The 19,841-nt window shown below is 53.0% G+C and overlaps 1 protein-coding gene across 2 annotated transcripts in view; it reads left to right on the top strand.

Annotated features, from left to right (window-relative positions):
• Positions 1-11,500: 11,500 nt before the first annotated feature.
• Positions 11,501-19,841, top strand: part of SIL1 (SIL1 nucleotide exchange factor) — a 107,664-nt gene continuing 99,323 nt past the window's right edge. Inside the window, exons 1-2 of one of the 2 annotated variants that reach the window (XM_068417240.1) lie at positions 11,501-11,540; positions 15,843-16,011. The gene's annotated coding sequence lies outside the window, so the exon portion shown is untranslated. Of the gene's footprint in view, positions 11,541-11,847; positions 12,146-15,842; positions 16,012-19,841 lie in introns of those variants that run through there. The other variant, XM_068417239.1, reaches the window with a different exon arrangement.

The raw sequence follows: 19,841 nt of genomic DNA, 5'->3' as shown, positions 1-19,841 counted from the left end.
GAGCACCTGGCCCTTCCTCCTCCCTCCTGGGCACATCACCTTGTTGCAAGAGAGTAAGTACAAAACCTGTTAGTCTCTACAGTGATCCTGCTCCCCATGGACCTTCCTGGGACCTGATGGAACTTGTTTTGCCCTGGTATTCAGTGGATCTGTCAGGAGAGGAAGGTGCAGGGCTGGGTTAATGTCAGGCTTGCTGTTGAATGCTCCAGGCTTCATCCACCAGTTGCCTCCTGCAAGAAGCAGCTGTGATCTAACTGCATCTCCTTCCCTGGCCAAGGGCCCTGCAGCCTCTCACTGGGGCTCAGTATCTGTCTGTCTGGATAGATGGGTGGCTGTGCTGTCTCCCGGGGTGACAGCTCTCCTGGGCATAGCTGCCCTGGGGATGGCAGTGGGGCAAGGTCTGTTGCTGTCTCCGAGGCTGTAGCTGGATGCGTCCCTCTGGGCAGCGCAGGGAAATGCCGGTCAGGCTCTTCCCTTCACCGTGGAGCTAGAGAGCAGCCTGCCTTGGCCCAGAGGACAGAGCCATCAGAAAAGGTTATATAAACCCCAATCAACCCGCCGGAGGGGCGGACAGACCGGCCTGGAGCGCAGTGCCAGGCTGCCTCTGCCTGGGCAGCAGCGTGCCCTGCCTCCTGCTCCCCAGCTGCCCTCCCTCCAGGCCTGCCTGGGCTTCATCTCGCTGCCAGAGCCCACTTCTTTTTTGTTCAAAATGTGCTCGGGCAGCACGAGGAGCCTGTGCAATTCCCTCTGTTCTCGGCTGAAACTGCTGCAGAGCAATTTCTTTTTCCTCTTTTTTTTCTCTGGCAGAGCCCTGGAGCTCTGCTCCCTTCCCCTCCCATCCCTCCTGTCCTCCTGCTGAGTGTCCCCTTCCCCGGTGTCCCCTTCCCCGGTGTCCCCTTCCCCGGTGTCCCCTTCCCCGGTGTCCCCCTCCCCTTCCAGCTCCTATCCAACCCCATTTTTCCTCTCCGCTCCCATCCAGAAGCCAGACTGTGAACTGCTCTCTCTCTTACTCAGCACCTTTCATCTAACAGACCCTGAACCACTTTCTCAGCGTGAGGAATGTGATGTGCTAATCCTGTGGAGGGGCATCCCCCAGGACACAAGCCACCTCTGGGATCTGTGGCAGATCTCATGGCATCATGCCGCAGGGTCTGTCTCGGTCGCACGTGTACAGGTGGTAAAGCAGCTGCCTTGCCCCTGAGCGTGGGCAGCACGACTTGCTCCGCTCCCCAGCCCCTCCATCTCCACCCTGGGTTCATCTTGGGAATTCACACGTGCAGTGAGGCTGAGCAAAGCCCACCTTCCTCCTTCCAGTGGGCCAGGAGGTCCCTTTTCATCAAGGAAGAAGCTGTGTGGGGCAAGTGGATTAAGTGCATGGAGGAGAGCTGGAGGTGGGTTTGTGCGGCACTGACCTGAGCATGCGAGGGGGCTGTTCTGGATCTCTAATTACTCTAAATCATACTGTGATAATGAAATCTGGTTACTCTGAGTGCCATCTTGGTGGTGCTGGTTTAATTCTGGGAGGTCTTGTAAACCCCAGCTTGAGCCCCGGGGGGTTTAGCCAGTGCTGGCACTTGGGGCAGGGTGGGGTAAGCATTGCCTGTGTATCCTGGGGTCGTGGGGTGGGTAGAGGTGGAATGAACACACCAAGAAAAGTACCAGCCCAGCATTTTAGAGTAGAGCTAACTAGAAACAGCTTATTCCATTAAAAAAAAAAAGGGAAAAAAAAAATCATTCTTAATTAGGACAGAAACCCCCACATAGGCTTCTTAAAAGAAAAAAACCCTAAAAATATCATTTTTGCCTTGATTTGAAAACTATTTTTGCTCTTCAGACTGTAAGATAAACCACATTTGAATTGATGATGCATTTCACAACAAAAATATATCCCTCTTCATCCTGAAAATGCTGAAATGGGTTGTTTCAAAATTTTCAACATTTTGCCCCTCTTTTTCTAAACCCCAAATTTTTGATTTAGCTGAAATGTCTTTTTTTGAAAGGAAACTCTTGATTACGTTTTTTTTTCCCCAACAGCTTTAATTAGAATTCACAATTAGAGCTGATTCTTAGCTGGGTGATAAACAGCTGGACTGAATCCACTCCACAGCCCTCTCTGCTCTGGGACTTCCAAACAAGCTCCAGCACTAGCAGGAGTTTAGCCCTCTGCAACATTTTGGCTTTGTCTAGTCACTGGATTTTATTTTTCTTTCTTTTTTTTTTTTCCCCCCACTCTTTCTCCTCTGGGGATTAGTTTTTACCAGTGCAGCATCTCTAACAGTCAGAGAACTTCACGGTGAGTTGAGATCGCATTGATTTCTCGAGGAAGAAGCCGCATACTAATTTTTCCTATTTTTTCCCCACGAGGAAAGTGGGTAACAGCTTCAGGAAGGCAGCTGGGTTTGTAGATATGTTCACCCACTGGATGACAGGAAAGTCTGAGGTCTGCAGGACCATCACAGAATCCCAGCCTGCCTGGGGTTGGAAGGGACCTCTGGAGATCATCCAGTCCAACCCCTTGCCAAAGCAGGGTCACCCAGAGCACGTTGCACAGGGTCGTGTCCGGGTGGGTTTGAATATCTCCAGAGAAGGAGACTCCCCCCCTCTCTGGGCAGCCTGTGCCAGGGCTCTGGCACCCTCACAACAAAGAAGTTTTTTCTCATTTTCAGATGGAACTTCCCATGTTTCAGTTTGTGCCCATTGCCCCTTGTCCTGTCGCTGGGCACCACTGGGAAGAGTCTGGCCCCATCCCCTTGACACCCCCCTAAGGTATCTGTGAGCATTGATAAGATCCCCCCTCAGTCTGCTCTTCTCCAGCTGAACAGCCCCAGCTCCCTCAGCCTCTCCTCATAGCAGAGATGCTCCAGCCCTCTGACCATCTCCGTATCCCTCCGCTGGACTCTCTCCAGTAGTTCCTTATCTTCCTAATCGGTAGTTCCTTATCATCATGGGAAAGAAGGAGACCTTGGCTGTCTGATGCAACAGCTGAGGATGAAGCTAGCCTTGCTGGTAAGGGGAAGCACATGGGATTAAAGCAGAATGGGCTAATCCTGAGAAAAGCATTAGGTATGGATCAGGGGATGGATCAGTCCATGATCCAGCCAAGAAAAAGGCCAGGGAGGGCATCCTGCTTAAAGCAGACCCACCATGAGACAGAGGGGAACCATCGCTTGTGCACAGGGTGATGTTGGCTGTAGGCAGCAGCTCAGGACCCCCAGGGCAAGGGCTTGTTCTGGGCAGCTCTGAATCTGTTGGCCTGAGCTGCTGTGTCCACTGCCTTGATGCCTCTGCAGCAAAACCCATCCATTAGCTGGAGGGTTCCCGGGCTGGCGACCACCCTGGAGGGCCCCGGTGCCCGGCAGAAAGGACCTGCAGAGAATCCCAGTGGCTTTTCAGGGCTTCTCAGGTCAAAGCCTTCTCAGATGGCATCCTGAAGGTGTCCAGGGCCCTCTTCCCCATGGTGTGGGGCCAGGGGCTCAGCCACTATCCCAGCAGCGCTTCCCTTCATGTCCGAGATGATTTTCACACACCCCAGTTCCTCAGGGGCAAGGGAGGGAACAGGGGGAGGAAGGGCATGGTGGTGGAGGGGAGAGAGGACGTTCAAGTCTGCTCTTAGTGCCTCTGGTTCTCATGCCCAGGCAGATTTGTCCAGACTCCCCAGGCAACCTCCAGAGAGCCAAGAGGCACTAGGGCACCCTTTGCCAAAACCAACATCCCCAGTGCCCACAACGGTTCTCCTGCTGCCAGGTCCAGCGCTCTTCATCGCTGCTCATCCCTGTGTTGGCTTGTTGCTATCAAGGGCTGATCTCTTCTCTCTGGAGACAAACCCATAGCTTCAGCCTGTCCCACCTTGCTCCTCCTATTCCCCCACCAAACAGTTTATTACCTTCTTGAGACAGTATTAAATGAGAGGGAGGTTTCCATACAGAAGAATCTCCCCGGGATTAATGAATTAAGAGATTTTGTGAAAATTAAAGCCTTTCTTTGTACTTCACATTTTCAGCTGTTGCTTTTTCCCTTCTACTTGAGCACATAAATCCCCCTGGGCCTCGTTCTCCCCATTCCTGTTGCAGATGTTTTTTCCCCACGGTGACCCGGAGACGTGGGTGGCAGCACCCGCTGCCCTTTGCCGCTCAGTTTCCCCAAAAGCTTCACCTTCCTGAGCTCCTGGGCCAGCAGTTGCAGAGAGGAGGGTGCTGCGAGCTTATTTATATACAAAAGCAACCCAGGAGAGGGGCTGTAAGTGCCTCTTTATTTCCATATTTATCATTGCGGCTCAGACGGGTGAGGAACCCGATGGAAAGTTTAGGCGAAACAGAAAGGAAATGAAAAAGTGTCGGTAAGCGGCGGCTCAGCCGAGAGACTGGCAGCCTCAAGGGCTCCCAGCAGCAAAAAGGCTTTCAATTACCGTGCTGTGCCGCGGCTCGATAACATCTTCATTTCCCCAGCCGCGCTGCCGGGATGGATGGGACAGCGGGTCCTCGCTGCGGAGCACTCTGTGCCCTGACGTCGTGTGACCTCAGCTGTTTTCCCCAAACCCCCAGCCTGGTTGTTATGGGGATACAGAGCTGAGACCCTACAAAAGAAAAGCACATTTGGTCTTGGTGGTGTTTTACAGGGCTGTTTTCCTCCTGGATGCTGGCAGGTACCCTGAGCAGCAGCTGGATGCAATAAATATCTCCAGGTAATGAGCAGCGGTGTCACTCGCTGGCACCGTGGCAGCAAGGAGTTGCAAAGGCTTTGTGGGACAACTTCAGAGCATCCAGCGCCGGGCGTTGGTGATAGATGATGATTTAAAGCCCATTTTTTCAGGGAATAACTGCTCATAACCGTCCCCTATCCTCTAAGTGTGCGACACCACTGAGATTTATGGTCTCCTTGTTTCCACCTTATGGGAAGTGTTTTATTAATCATCCCTGCGCTCACTCCTGAACCTGCGTGTGCTGCAGCACAGGGATGCTTCAAAGGCAGTGAAGGGGATGTGGCAGTGCGGGATGCAGCTCCCGGGGGCAGCAGCCGGAGTGGCAGGGGTGGGAGCTTCCCAGGAGCTCTCCAAGGATCTGAAATCTCCAGCCCTGGGATGGACAGTGTGCCTGCGGGCCAAGGGAGCTGGGCTCAGCCTGGGCTTCTCTGCTGGGGTGTAACTGGGACTGTGCTCTGTGTCCCTGGGGAGGAGGGTGGGGATGGAGCTGCCCTGTTGCTGCCTGCACTGTCCCCCTCTGGCACCCCACACCAGTGACTTTATTCTTACCTAAACCCCTCCTTGGACACCTGGAAGGGCTCCTGCTTGGGTCATTAGAGGCAACTGCTTCTAGAAAGGGTCCCTGGGGATGCTGCTGCCCTCGCGGTCCCAGCCTGGTGACAGATGAGCTGGTTGCACTAAAAACTTGATGTTCCCTTCACACCGGTTATGGACCCACCAGGTCCCTCTGCTTTTGCTACAGGCTTTATTCTCCTCCCTGCTTGTAAATAATTCATACATGGCTTCCTAGGAAAGCAGCTTTGAATTGATCACCATTGCCACCTTATCTAATTTAATCCAAACCCGATATCAAATGGGCACGAGGGAAGCCCGGTGGGAAGCCTGCGTGCGGCAAACCACTTGGCTGTGATGAACAGCCTCGTTAATAACCCATAATGAAATGCTGGAGTCATCTGGCATTGCCAGGCTCTTGAAATAAGGCAGAGCCTGCCCTCGCTCCCCCGGCTGAAGCCGCCAGGCTCCCACGAGAGCCGAGCCGTCCTGCGGATGCATCGAGAGGGAGAAGAGTCACCGCAGAGTGACACCCGCCGGGATCCCCACCCCGAGCGGTGCCGGCGCTGCGCGGGCAGCAGCTCACCCGGAAACCCTCGTGCTTCGCCCCGGCCCCGCTGGCAGAGCCTCCCCGCAAGCAGGGACGGCCTCTCGGCTCATCGCATCCCATTTCCCGCTCCGGAGCCTCCGAGGGATTGACGGCAAAAGCCCTCAGATGAGGGTTTTTTTTTTTTGGGCAGCAAATAAAATAGCATTTGAGCTGGTGGTGATGAGAGGCCGCAAGTGGGACCCGTCTGATCCCCAGGGCAATTTGGAGAGGTTGATGCTGACGTGGTAGAACTGGTCCTGCGAAAGTCCCCAGGTCCCAACACACAAAACGGGTGAGAAAAAGCATTCTTAAAAGCAAGTGGGGTGACCCTGCAGCTGTGCTGCCAGCCCATCTCCAGCCTGGGGTTCACCTCTCTCCTCTCTGTATGCACCTGCACTGCAGGAATCACCTGCTCTGAACTCAGGCTGGGTTGCAACTCGCTTCTTGAGTTGTAAAGACACACTTCAACATCTCAGTGTGGGAAGTGGCTGCCACCAGCTCTCTGGCAGTGGCGAGGCCGGTCTGGTGGGCTGGGAGGCAATGCAGCACGGTGCCGGAGCTGCAGGTCATAATTACACCCGCTGAAGTCCGAATTTCATCTAATTTTTTGGAGCTACAGCACGACACAAAAGGCTGGGTGGAAGGAAGGGAGGAAAGGTATTTCAGACACCAGTCCTCTCCCCAGTCGCTGTCTGGCCACAACTCCATCTATTTGGGTGCGAGCATGGAACACAAAGCCCGGACCTGCCACCTGGGAACTTGACCTAATGAATCTCCTGCAGCCTATGGAGTTTGTTTATTATCTGGAAGGACACCACTCTTCATCCCTCGTGGTCATCCTCCCTCCGAGCACGCAGTGGTCCCAGGCACAAACCAATGTGCCCTGGAGAAAATAAAAAATTCAGATGACCTCAGCACTGTCCCTGCAGCAATTGCACCGTCTCACCTCCAGCTCCTGCCTGGGAAGCAGCAAATATTCCTTGAAATCAAGTCATTAGGGTCGGTCACAAAGGCAAGGAAAAGTTTTATCGACTTTATCATGACAGTGAATCACACTGCGGTGTCCAGCTATTGATCTGGGCTTGGGATGAGCAAGGGCAAGTTTTGTATCATCCTGCCCAGGGGGAACCAATCTCTCCCTGCTGCTTCGCTGCTGCTTAGGTGTAGGGATCACCCAGCTCTTGTTCACTGTTCAACTTGCGAAGGTGTTGACCGAGAAGCTGTCAGTGCCGTTTCGCAGGGAATAACCCACTTCTGCACCCTCAGCCTTTCTGATTTCTTCTTTCAAGCAGCCCAGTGCTATTAAGGGAAGACCGAGGTCCTCGTGGCGGGTATTTTCAGTTCAGTCAGTTTGCAGACAACACCAAGTTGGGTGGGAGTGTTGATGTGCTGGAGGGCAGGAGGCTCTGCAGAGGGATCTGGACAGGCTGGAGCAATGGGCCGAGGCCACTGTGTGAGGGTCAGCAAGGCCAAGTGCCGGGTCCTGCCCTTGGGGCACAACAACCCCAGGCACCGCTACAGGCTGGGGGAAGAGTGGCTGGAAAGTGCCTGGTGGAAAAGGACCTGGGGCTGTTGGTTGATGGCCGGCTGAATATGAGCCAGCAGTGTGCCCAGGTGGCCATAGAAGGCCACCAGCATCCTGGCTTGTATCAGCACTAGTGTGGCCAGCAGGACTAAGGCAGGGATCGTCCCCCTGGACTCAGCACTGGGGAGGCCGCACCTCGAATCCTGGGTGCAGTTTTGGGCCACTCACTACAAGACAGACCTTGAGGTGCTGGAGCAAGTCCAGAGAAGGGCAACGGAGCTGGTGAAGGGTCTGGAGCACAAGTGTGATGAGGAGCGGCTGAGGGACCTGGGGGTGTTTAGTCTGGAGAAAAGGAGGCTCAGGGGAGACCTTCTCGCTCTCTACAACTGCCTGAAAGGGGGGTGTAGTGAGGGGGGGTCGGTCTCTTCTCCCAGGTAACAAGTGATAGGACAAGTGGAAACGGCCTCAAGTTGTGCCAGGGGAGGTTTAGATTGGAGATCAGGAACAACTTCTTCACCAAAAGGATTGTCAAGCATTGGAACAGGCTGCCCAGGGCAGTGGTGGAGTCACCATCCCTGGGGAGATTTAAAAGCCATGTAGATGTGGTGCTGAGGGACATAGGTTAGTGGTGGGCTTGGCAGTGCTGGGTTGACGGTTAGACTTGGTGATCTTAAAGGTCCTTTCCAACCAAGATGATTCTGTGATTCTACTTGGGGATGCCAGCAGCTCTGGGCTTGCAGGCAGCCCCCGGGAGCTGGGCAGCAGTGCCCGGAGGTCTCTGCCCGGGAGAAGGGAGTGGGCAGGACATGGAGCACGCCCAGGCGGGATGCTCTGCCCAGGGAGATCAGCCCTGAATCCCACCCCGCGCTCAAAGCCGAGCCGCTTTGAGCAAAGCTTGCCCTTAAAAGCAGGTATTTAAACACAAGGAATCAATTGCATTAAGAGGAAATTCATCTGTTGATGCCGCTGTCCGGGGGCAGAGCGGCCGTTTGCTGCGGCTCGCGATGCTGCGGGGATCAGCGGCTCTGCTCTCATTAACGCTCTGGGCCACTAACGATGCCCAGAAGTCTTTGGAAACAAAGACAACTGAAGTCTGATGGATTAACGCTGCCTCCCGCCAATGCAGCCCGCGATCCATCAATTACCTATCTGCTTAGTCCTTTTCTCCATCCTCTTACAATCTAAATAGCACATTTTATAGGCGCTGCTAAGTGATGTGATCAACATCAATTACCTACTAAAAGAGAATCAAGTCTTGATTTAAAATTAAGTGCTGCATTTCGCCATGTTCTTTATATGTAGCCAACGGAATAATTGCAGTGACATAAAAACTAATTACACAACTCCACAATTAGGCCTCCCTCCTAGTGCGGTGATTGTCTTTAAGTACATTGATGAAAAATTACTCCCAGCCCTAAATTACTCTCTCGCACCCATCTTCACCAATACCTTTGGAAAAAAACCTCCACCCCATCGGATCAAACAGAACTCGAAATGCAAACGATAATACATGCAGAGCATGTTTTCTAATCTCTTTGATGTGCCACCAGTTCCAGACAGCGGGATTAGGCTGGTATCGCTCGAGGATGCAGCAGCGCTCGGGACCGAGCATCTCAGCACGACTTCCCCAACTGCCCGGGGCTGTGGCGGGCGCGAGGCCGGTGTGCCGGCACCCTGCTGCGCTGTCGTCAGGCTGTGACCGGGGAGAAGCTCCTCTTCCCTGTGCCCCAGCAGAGGTTTGGCTCTCGGGGTTGCTAGCAGAGGAAAGGCCAGCCCTGCCCGGCTGCTGGCCGTGGGTTTGGTGCGTGGAGGGGTTTTATTGCTCCTTCTGCTGTGCTGGAAAGAGAGAGGCTCACCGTGGCTTCCGAGAGACGGCTGATGAGCCCATTTAGTGCTGTTCCACCTGGCAGAAACAAGGGGAAGAGCTCACCTGCCCCACCGGAGAACTCATGGTGGGGTTTGGGCAGAGGTGGATGGATGAGCCTCATCCTGAGCTGGTGGTAATGCTGCTCCAGGAGCCGAGAGAGCCCAGAGCCCCAAAAGGAGGAGGAGGAGGAGGCTGGAGTATGGCAGTGCTTTCACACATCCAAGGGCCAGGAGTTATGTCTTGCCAGAAATCATGTAGCTGCCTGAAAAATCATGCCATCAAACCCCATTAAATCATGGAGCACTCCTGATAGGCTTTCTGGGGTTTGATTCCGGATTCCGATTTTGAGGTGTTTGCATCCAACCTGGGAAGACTGAAAACACTTCATTTACTGGAAATGGCAGCTGAGATTCGCTTACAATCAGTCTCCTGTCTCCAGGATCTTTGTGGGTGCTGGCAGCAAAGCACAGTGGCAGCAAAGCTCGATGCATGAGTGAGCGGAGCAATGGGGACACTGGCCCAGGGGACAGAGTGGGCACACAGCTTCCCACCGGTCTCCTTACACCATGCTGTCCCATCAGTTGTCGCTTGCTTTCACTGAGCGTGCTTTGCTGGATAATTAAGCATTGCAGGTTTAATTTTGGGGCTGGCAGGGTGTTTTAGGCCGCTGCCTGGTGGAGCCCTTGCCGGGGAGGAGGGTTGCACAGCTCGTGGCTGTGGCTTTTCCGTCATTTCTGCAGTGCCATCACTCAGTCACTGGCCGGGAGACAGGTGGGAAATGCTTTGGCACCTGATTTTAATCAGCACTGTGCTGTGAGCTAACAAGGCAGAGGGGACCCACGGGCTCACGCCGGCGGCAGCCCCTGTGCCTTCCAGACTGCCTTTCTCACCTTTTCTTCGGCATGGTCCAGGGGACGTCAGGTGCCAAGGCTGCGAATTAACACCCGTGTATTCACCTGAAACTTCACTACCTCCCTCAGAAGGTGTGAAAAATAAAAAGGGTGCTGAAGCAGCCAGCGGCAGGGAAGACGTGATGTGTAAGGCCAACTGCATCTCAGGAACCTTGCAAATGTCACCTCCTTTTTTCCCCACCACCCACCTGGCGCGGGGGACAGGGGGAGCTCGGGACGCCCCGGCACGGGCAGGTGGAGGCTGGAGCAGGGAAGGCCCATGGGAGCAGGCACCCTTCATCACTGCATCACCAATGTCTGGGGGCTCAGGGCTGTCTCTGTAGCCCTTCTACGGCTACCTCAGTTTCCCTGAGCAGAGCCCAGACCCCGGGGCTGTCTGGAGGGCGACCGAGGGGATGGCGATCCCCATGGGACGAGGGACGACGAGCGAAGGTCCCAGTGCTCGGAGTCCGCACGCAGACAGCTGCGGCGTACGGCCACCCTGAAAGCAAACAGCAGTTATTGGGAAAAGTCGTTTATTTTACCCTTTTTACCCTAAAACCAACATGGAAAGGCGACTGCCAGTCAGTCAGTCGGTCACAGAATCACAGAATCGTTTTGGTTGGAAAGGACCTTTAAGATCACCGAGTCCAACCGTTAACCCAGCACTGCCAAGGCCACCACTAACCCATGTCCCTCAGCACCACATCTACACGGCTTTTAAATCCCCCCAGGGATGGGGACTCCACCACTGCCCTGGGCAGCCTGTTCCAGTGCTTGACAACCCTTTGGGGGAAGAAACTGTCCCTGATCTCCAATCTAAACCTCCCCGGCACAACTTGAGGCCGTTTCCTCTTGTCCTGTCGCTTGTTACCTGGGAGAAGAGACCGACCCCCCCCTCACTACACCCTCCTTTCAGGCAGTTGTAGAGAGCGAGGAGGTCTCCCCTCAGCCTCCTTTTCTCCAGACTAAACACCCCCAGGTCCCTCAGCCGCTCCTCATCACACTTGTGCTCCAGACCCTTCACCAGCCCCGTTGCCCTTCACGTCAGCCCGTCCCTCCCTCGGGGTGACGGGATTTCTCCAGGGCCCGGCGCTGCCGGGCGGAGCTGGTGTCCGCTCTCCGGGACAGGCTGTTTTTGCCCACAGCTCGGGCGTCCCCCAAGCGCCCGCTGAGGCCCGCTCGGGCCGCTCCCGGAGCGCGCGGCCCCGGCCCGGGAACCGACCGGCCCCGATCGCCGCGGAGCTGCCGGCGCCGCCTCACGGGGAGCGCGGGGCCCCGGGGGCGGGGCCAAGGGCGGGGCCGCGGCATCGGACAGAGCTGATTGGCCGGGGGCGGGGCCAAGGGCGGGGCCGCGGCATCGAACAGAGCTGATTGGCCGGGGCGGGGGCCGGGCGGAGCGTGCGCAGCGCGGAGCGGTGAGTGGGGGGGCGGCGGAGCCGGGGCGGCAGGGCGCTGCCATGACACCCCCCAGGGTTGGGCCGCGGCTCTGGGACCGGGCCGCACACGGGCTCTGCGGGTCTGGGCTGCCGCCTCCCGCGGAGGAGCGTGTCCTGCCGGTGCCCTCGTTCGAGGGGAGCCGGCGGTGAGGCCTTGCCGGGGCGGGGGGCTGCCCGCCGCCCTGCTTTCCCCCAGAGCGGGCTCTGAGGGCGCGGGGCCTGGAGGGCCCACCTGGGGGGGGGAGGGGGTGACGGCGTGGGCCCGAACCCGGGGGGTGGCAGCCTGCCGGGGAGTAAAGGCTGCTGGCTGGGCTGTCGTCTTCTAGAAGTGACTGGAAACGGGGGCCCTGTGGCAGGCTGCTGCGCGCCGGGTGCGGGGCAGGGTGCCTGGGCCGACACGGATCCCGTACACTGAGGGGTGTCAAATACAAGTTCAGTGAAACAGGAGCAGGCTGGATTCTGCCTTGAGTGTGAGGATGGGCTGGGTGACCTCAGGCCCCCTCTGCACCGGGGTGGCTGTGAAATAAAAGTGCCCAGGTACCTGTGGTGTAGCTCTACACCACTGAAATGGATTGTTCTTCAGGGTATGTGCTTGGTAACATGAGGCCTGAATTTTAAAACTTTAATTATTTTGGTACAAGCTTGGGTATGGCTCTCTTGCCGGAGATGTAGTGAAATTACATGTTGCACAAAGCCAGGGAGTGAAAACTGAGCAAATGGGATTTTGTATATAACCACTATTTGGAATATTGCCTTAAAATGTTTTAACTTCAGTGGTTGAGTAACACTCGCATTAGAAGTAATCTGTGACAAACAATCAACACTACCCGCCTCTCAGGATAGCCTGGGTTTACACTAAGAAGTTCTGTACATGCAATTTCTTAGGAGCAAGTTATTCATTTTACAGTATTTTGCTGATAGAACTAACCTAGTGCAAATATGGCTTAGAGGCACGAAGCATGACTTCACTGATACTGTTTAATTTGCTTCCCAAAGTAGTATAACCTGCACAGGCGTTTCTGTTGGTGGAGCTCTCTGCGTGAGGAGGCTGCTCCTGCGTACAGCAGTAGTAGAAAACCTTTTAAGTGCAGATAAGTCTCTACGGTGTCAGAAGCCCCTGACACACCCTGTCGTTTACCGAATGTGCTACCGCAGTGTTTCTGCCCTGTGTCATCCTTTGGAATTCATTTGTGCTCTGGCAGTAGCATTAATAAGGGATGGACTTTTTTTTCCCCTCTCTTTTCTTTCCCCCAACCCTGCTTTAAAATGACCAGCCTGGACCGTGTTGGTATTTTTCAGCAGTCTCTGAGGTGTTCCTGTGGTGGAAGCATCCAAAATATTGCCCCAGGAACTTTAATGTAGAAGTGCAGCTAACGGAGGTGAGAGCAGTGTCCTGGGATCTGCCATCTGCGTGGCCACGTATTTACTAGATTTGAAGGGATACAAATACGATTATTTAAAAGAAATAAGCTGGAAACTGGCAATTCCTAATGAGCTGTCAGAACAGCCCTTGAACCCGCAGTGCCGTCCTCATGCCTTAAAGAGGCACAAGACCGGTGCTGGTGCTACCACCGCCACCTTCTCCTTTTTTACAGTGGAGAATTTCTTTAGCCTGAGCAATAAAACACCTGAAAAACTCTCCAGCACCCGGAAACCCTCTGTCTGCTCTTACCTGGCAAGGAAATGGAGGACTAAATACAGGTGTGGTCGAGCTGGGCAGGTGTGCTTGAAAGCACATCAGCTATACCCTGAGAATTTGCAAGGCAGTGGATTACTGGGATAAATTGAGGGATAATATCAGCCTTTCTATGTGCTTATCCTCTCTGCTACTGACTCCCTCTGCGGCTTTTGTAACCCACCTCAGCTCTCTTACCGCTCAGCTTTCCCCTCTGAGAAGTAATGTTCAACTTGCACTCGTGAAGTAGGTGAATCAGCTTTAAGGTTTGTCGAGAGCTTTGTTGATAACTTCCCTATAAAGCTAGTTGTTATTTTTTATCAACACGCAGATATTCTTAGCGCCTGAAGTGAAAAATGACACAAACACTGGGGATCTTCTGGGAAACAGCCCTGTGAAAGGAGATGGCGCGTGCTAACAGAGGCTTTGTCAGACCTCTTCTGGCTGTGGTTTGTGAGGCAGCTCGCTCCTAAAGCTCTGACTCAAATAAAATCCTCTCGAGTCACTGGGAAACCTTAAATGTTCCTGGAAGTTCAGCCCTGCTTTTGCATAAGATTTGTAGATCTTGCCACCTTGCTGGATTTCTTGCACAGCCTTCAGTTGGAGTTTGGTGCAGCTGTGTGCGTGTGGCATCAGCTGCGCAGGCACAGCTGCTCTCGCCGGCTTTGAAACACCTTGTTTCAGTGATTTCAATTCCTTTCAGCAATCACTGCCTCGAATTATTGTGTCTGGGGTAGGGAGGGCTTGCCCACTCAGCTGGGTGGTGACCCTCGTGGGCTACAGCCTGTTGCGATGGTCGGTGGGGCTGTTTGGGAGCACGGGGGGAGGAGGGAAGCTTTGCCCTTCCCCACGGCAGCCCAGGCCAGCACCCCTCACCTTGCAGCGTGTGGGAAGGCCATCTTTGCTGCCAAAGTAGCTTGGTGGCAAATTGAGCTGAAAAGCATTGTTTGTGAAAGGTAATGAAGGTGTGAGTTGAACTGTTGCGGCTGTGCGTGTTCTGCGTTGCTGTGGGGGTGCCCTTTCGGCAGGATGAGCAGCTCAGTTGTATTTTGGGGAAGAGAAGGCTGTTAATTTAGCTTGAAGAGATGTCACTGCTGTGGCCGTGTAGGAGTGGCCAGATGGAGGATGCTAAAATGAAATGCAGGGCTGGAACAGCCTCCTTGTCTGTGCCCCTGTCCTGAGGCCAGGTGAGAGACGCTCAGCTCCAGACTGGACAGCGGTGGATGTTAGTACAGATCTTGTCTGGGGGCAAGTTCCTGTTGGGACTTGATGAAATCCTGATACCTCGTCTAACTCGCCTGGGCAGCAAATTAAGCAGGCTGCTGTGTCTCTTGCCTCCGGAGAACGGGAGCCCTGTGGATGCTTTTCCTCCTTTTAAACAGCTGTTAAATGGCGACTGAGAGCTGATAATGACCCTGGAGGGGATCGAGGACGGAGAAACCCTTCAACAGCTGCTAAGGGGCTGCGTGTTTTACACCGCTGCCTGCTCTGCTTGTTCCCCAGACTCCGGTTTGGCTGCAGGTTTCCTGGGGGCCGTATCCAGCGCTGAGTGTGGCCTTCCAGCCCAGAACTAGGAATTTTCTGTTATTAAAGCCCAGAATGATGTTCAGCTCTTTGCAGCTGGAGCTGTGGCGTCACAACGCTGAGACGTCGCATTTTTAGTCCAGTCCCTGATGTTCTTCAGTGTTGCCTCTCTCCAGAGAGCTCTCCCTCGTGCTGTATTTGTGTGCTTGATCTTTGGTTTTGCTCTTGCTAAGTGCAGTTCTTTACATTGTTCTCCTTGCTTTTCCTTTTATTGATTTGTGGGTGTTTTTGGAGGTTTTTTTCAGTGTATCAATTCTGATCATGACCTCCAGAGTGCTTCCAGCTCTTAACTGCTGGGCATTCTTTCAGGTTTTATAAAAGTACTTTCTCTTCCATTGTTCAGACCATTAATGAAAAGGATGAATAAAAGCAGGCCTGGACTGAGCTCTGAGGGCCTACGCGTGAGGTTTTCTCCCGTTGTGACAGGGAATCGTTGATAGCCACGCCTAAAGTGTGTGTGTGAGTTGCTTTGGGTTTTTTTTCCTTAGTAATGAGCACTGTGCCTCGTTAAGGTGCGCTCGCCTAGTCTGAGTTCCTCTGGTTTGTCTGTCGGATGGATAGAGTGTAAAGCCTGCTTTAACGCTGTTGTGCTGGTTGGAGGTGTGATGATCTCTGTAGAGGGGGAATTTGTGCCCCATTTCTGACGACTCAGGTGATTTTTAAGAGCTTTCATGAACCTCATTTAACCGGGGCTTCATGCGCTCGCTAGGACTACCATCGCTCTGGGGCAATCCTCTGGTCGTTCAGCCCCACTTTCCACCCAGAGCTCCCCAGGTGTCTGTGCTTTGGTAGCAGAGGGGTGTGCATGGGGGGAGTTTGTGTCTGTCGTGTCCTGCCCCCCTTTGTTTCTCCGTAGGTCTGTTCTCAGTGAGAGTTAGGCTTGTCCGTATGTGACTAAGGGAGTAAAAATACATTTTTCTCCTCAAGCAATTTGAAGTTCCTTGTGTGGTTGCTCTGCTCGGGGAAAAAAAAATTTACTTGCTCTGGGAAAATTAATTACACTCATTTTTATCCCCAAATAGTGTGTCGCTGTGGGAGCGGTTGCAGGATACCTCACTCCAGCAGGGCTCTGCCGGTCACCTTCTCAGCGCACACTAAGGTTAAGGAAGAGGAGTTGCTTTAACTGAAATACATCTAACTGGAGAAAACGTCACTGTCCAAACAGGACCAGCTCCGACTGCCCCTGACTCTGTAAGTACCGAGCTGCTGTGTTCAGCTTTTTGAATTTTAAGAGGTTGGGCCTTTTCTGAAGTGTGCTTCCACCCACTATACCATCTTTCTTTGCACATCGGTGTAACTGGGGGGTGAAATTTGGGCCCCGCTGAATTCAAGGACAACACAGGGTTCCTCTGTGGTTTTCGTCTCTTCCACCTCTCAGGGCTGGTAACTTGAGGTACCCGGCCATAGTTGGTCACCCAGGCTGTGCTTCGAGGACATCATCAACAGGATGAAGAAGCTGTGCCCTGTCTGCTCTCTGTTGGTCCATGGCTGATGGGGGGTGCCCTGACCAAATTTCAGTTCCAGGGGAGGAAACTGAGCCTCCCTAAAGCATTCCTGTGGTTTCTGTTGGGTTCCTCCTCTGGAGGGCTGCGTGGTGTGGTTAAATACTGGTTGTGTTCTGCTCTGGATTACGGCTGAGTCTCGGTGGTAGTAAAATTGCATCCAGTTTGCAAAGTCCTTTGGGCTTCGTGGGATGCAAGAAGCTGTGTTTTATTCTAGATGTGTGTTTGCTGATAATTCTATAGGATTTTCAGTGAGCAGGTTGTAAGAGTCTTGATTATACTGGTTCTCTGCACAGTCAGAATCCGTGCCCAAATAATTCAAAAGCTGCTGCAGAGGGAGGAAGAGGAGGGTGGAAGGATGATTTAGAAACCTCTGGGTCATTGGAATAGGTGGGAGGAAGATGCGTATGTTGATGTGAAGGAGGTACCAAGCCAGGTATATGCTTTTAAGTATCTAAAGAAAATTCAGGATTTTTTAACCGGCTGCCTACTTTAAACTCAAATAGTTTCTTTAATAAAAGTTTTTAAAGGCTTAACTGTTAATTTTAGAACTTTTATTTCAAGCATGTTTCCATCAAATTAACTTTTTCAGCGCAGAACACTAATGTCTTCCACGCTGGTGCTCATTTGCAAGAAATCTGTGCACAATTATTCCTTATGTACCAGTTAAATCTATCAGCCAACAGATGTCAAGTGTAGCAAAACCGCTATAATAATATTATGGTCTAATAATAGTTATAATGATTCTAATTACCTGGCGCGGCTTTTGAGAGAGGCAGGCTCAGAACTGAGTGCAAAGGAGATGTTTAACCTTGAACTGCAGAAGCAAGGCACTTCCAGAGGTGCCTGGGCTGTGCCCCCTCCTCCCTATCAGACATCCCATTCCCTTTATTTCCTCCAGCAGACTGGGAGTAGCAGTCTGGTCTGTTTTAAATGCTCAGACCTCATTCTCGATACATTCAGAGGTGGAGAAGGGTGCTGGCGAGCTGTAGATGAGCACGTTTCTTGAAATCTCTGTGGATGTGAAGCCAGGTCATTTTTAACCTCGCGCTGCAGTCTGGCCGCCCCGGTTTCAGCACGCTCCTGCTGCCTGGTGATTACAGCGAGCACAGATTGCTCTCACCTCAGGAAGGCTGCAGGAGGCTCAGCAATCTTCATCCTTTATGCAAGCTGTTTGTGCTGCTTTTAAGTGTCAGGAAGGCTTTGCCACAGCCTGGAAAGCACAAAGCCAGCGCGAGTCTGCCTGAGTGCTGCCGGGCAGCTTTCACGCTGTCCGCTGATGGCAGAGCGGGCGTGCAGGTGAGCGGACGTGAGCTGTAGATCCCAATGGAGGCTTTGGTGGGGGAGGTGAGGGAGCATGTCAGCAGGTAGGAGCCCCCCACCTTGCTGGTGCACGAGTGCCGCGCTTGCTTTGCCTTCGACAGTTTGGACCTGCACAGCCTTGTCAGAGTCTCCTTCCCCAGTGCAGAAAGGATGCTCTGTGTGCCACCTCTGTTATGTCACTCCTGATGCCCCTCTACCACCGTATTTTTCCTTTAGGAAGGATCCTGGGCTGCATTTCCTGTATTCCAGTGGGTTTTGCCCAACCTTGCCATGTGCTGTGTCGTGTCTTGGGGTCCCAGTGCTTTTGGAGGACTGATAAGGTGATGCATAATGGATCGCCCCTTGCTGCAGATGTTCATTTTAATTTTGTGATGTGAAGTTGGTGAGGAGTCCCTGACTCACAGAGAAGGATCCTCTCCGCAGAGGAAGCCCTGCATAGACTGGAAGTTGACAGTTTTCAATGATTATTTGCCAGGCTGAACGTTTTTCCTCTAAATAATAGATGCACGTGCTGGTGGGAACTCAGCAGGACCTATGGGAATTGGGCTGTCGGTTGCTGATCCCTGGCATGGGCAGCAGCTGTGAATCTTTTACCATCTTCCTGTAAAATGGATCCAGAGGTGCCCTCGCAAGGTTTTCTCCTTCATTCCCAGCCTGCTTGTAGGCCAGCGTGCTCCACTTCTCCCAAAAGCCCTGCCTGCCAGCGCCGCTCACGCTCAGCGCCTGCAGCCCACCGTTCTGGGCTCACACCGACGAGAGCTCTGCCATCTTCAGCCTTTTCTTGGGGGAGGTTTCCCTCCTTGCTGGAGTCGGTACCTCTCTTAGTGCATTGCTGTGGAGATGGGGCCGCAGGAGCTGCAGGGCCCAGCCTTTTCCAGGCTCACACGAAGAGGGATGTGGTAATGGGCTACCCTTGTTTAGGGAAAATGATTTCTCAGAGTAAATAATTTGTCAAAGGACACTTGGCTTTGCCCCAGAAGCTATTAAGGAAAAGACAAATCTTGGATCTCTTCAAGCCTGAGCTGTAAGGCTCATGTAATATTCACTTGCTTTTTAACATGCTGCTTTGCTCTGCTCAACATCAGGCGTTACTGCTGTGACCAACGCTGAGTGACTAACCTGCTTGTGCTTTTACTTACCCTGAGAAACCAAAGCTCCCTTTGTTTTTCTCCTCCCTGTAAATATTAGTAGTGTATTTCTCATCCTGCCACGAGCATCCCTTTTCTCAGCCCGTTGAGAGTCCGGACTTTCACTGCTCTGAGTCAGCTGCAAGGGTTCACTTCCCTATGACCAGTACGGCTCTGGCCGGGTTTCCAAAGGACGCAAAGGGTGCGTAGATGCATTGAACTCCTGTATGCAGAGGAGTGTGGGCACCTCCCCAGCTTGGCAGGCCATGCCAGCGCACACCAGACCCTGAACGAGCTCGTGCTGCCATCCATGGGGGTTGGGAACACTGCCCTTTCTGCTCGCCTGGCCCTGGCACGGGTGTGCTCGCTCTTCGTCTAGTTTCTGGTACACGGAGAACCATCTCGACAAGGTCTACAAGAGCCCTCCAGCACCTCTCTGCCTCATTGCCTCCACGTCTCATTTCAGACTTCATCTGTAAACGTCTCTTTGCCCTTGCTAAACACTGTGTCTCTTAATTTCTCTCTGCAGGAGCATTATTTAATTTGTAAATGTTTTAGGACGTTCTTTGAAAAATATGATATGAAGCTGTATTTCATTTACTGTAATGATCCACTAATGCGGGCATATTTCAAAGGCAGGCGATGCAGTACTGTGGGGTTTAATTAAATTTTGTTTTTCAAGTAAGCATCAATAGACAGACAATAACAAATGGCAGACAATATGCATGCAGAACAAAGTCACTCCATTTTCTTCTCCGAGACACTGGAAGTGACAATGTATAGCCCTTAAAATGTACTTGGCCTGCTCACAATTGCAGCTTTAGTGCAGTTACTCACTTTAAGGTGAGGTTTTTCTTCTTTTTACTCTGACTTAATTAATTTTCTTGCTCTCTTCCTGCCCACAAAATAAACTTACGCTATGGGAAGTTTCCAGCTGGAGCCTTGGGTGAGCTGGGTTCTGCTGCAAGCTCTGGACTTAAGTTTTGAATATTGTGTTGCTTGATGCGTGACGGCTTGTAGAGACGGGTCCTCGTGGGGGTTACAAAACCGAAGGGGCTGGGCACGAGGT

The sequence above is a fragment of the Nyctibius grandis genome, chromosome 22 (assembly GCF_013368605.1).
Source record: "Nyctibius grandis isolate bNycGra1 chromosome 22, bNycGra1.pri, whole genome shotgun sequence".
NCBI lineage: Eukaryota > Metazoa > Chordata > Aves > Nyctibiiformes > Nyctibiidae > Nyctibius > Nyctibius grandis.
Note: the sequence above shows the minus strand (reverse complement) of the source record. Positions and strands in the feature narration are given on the sequence as shown.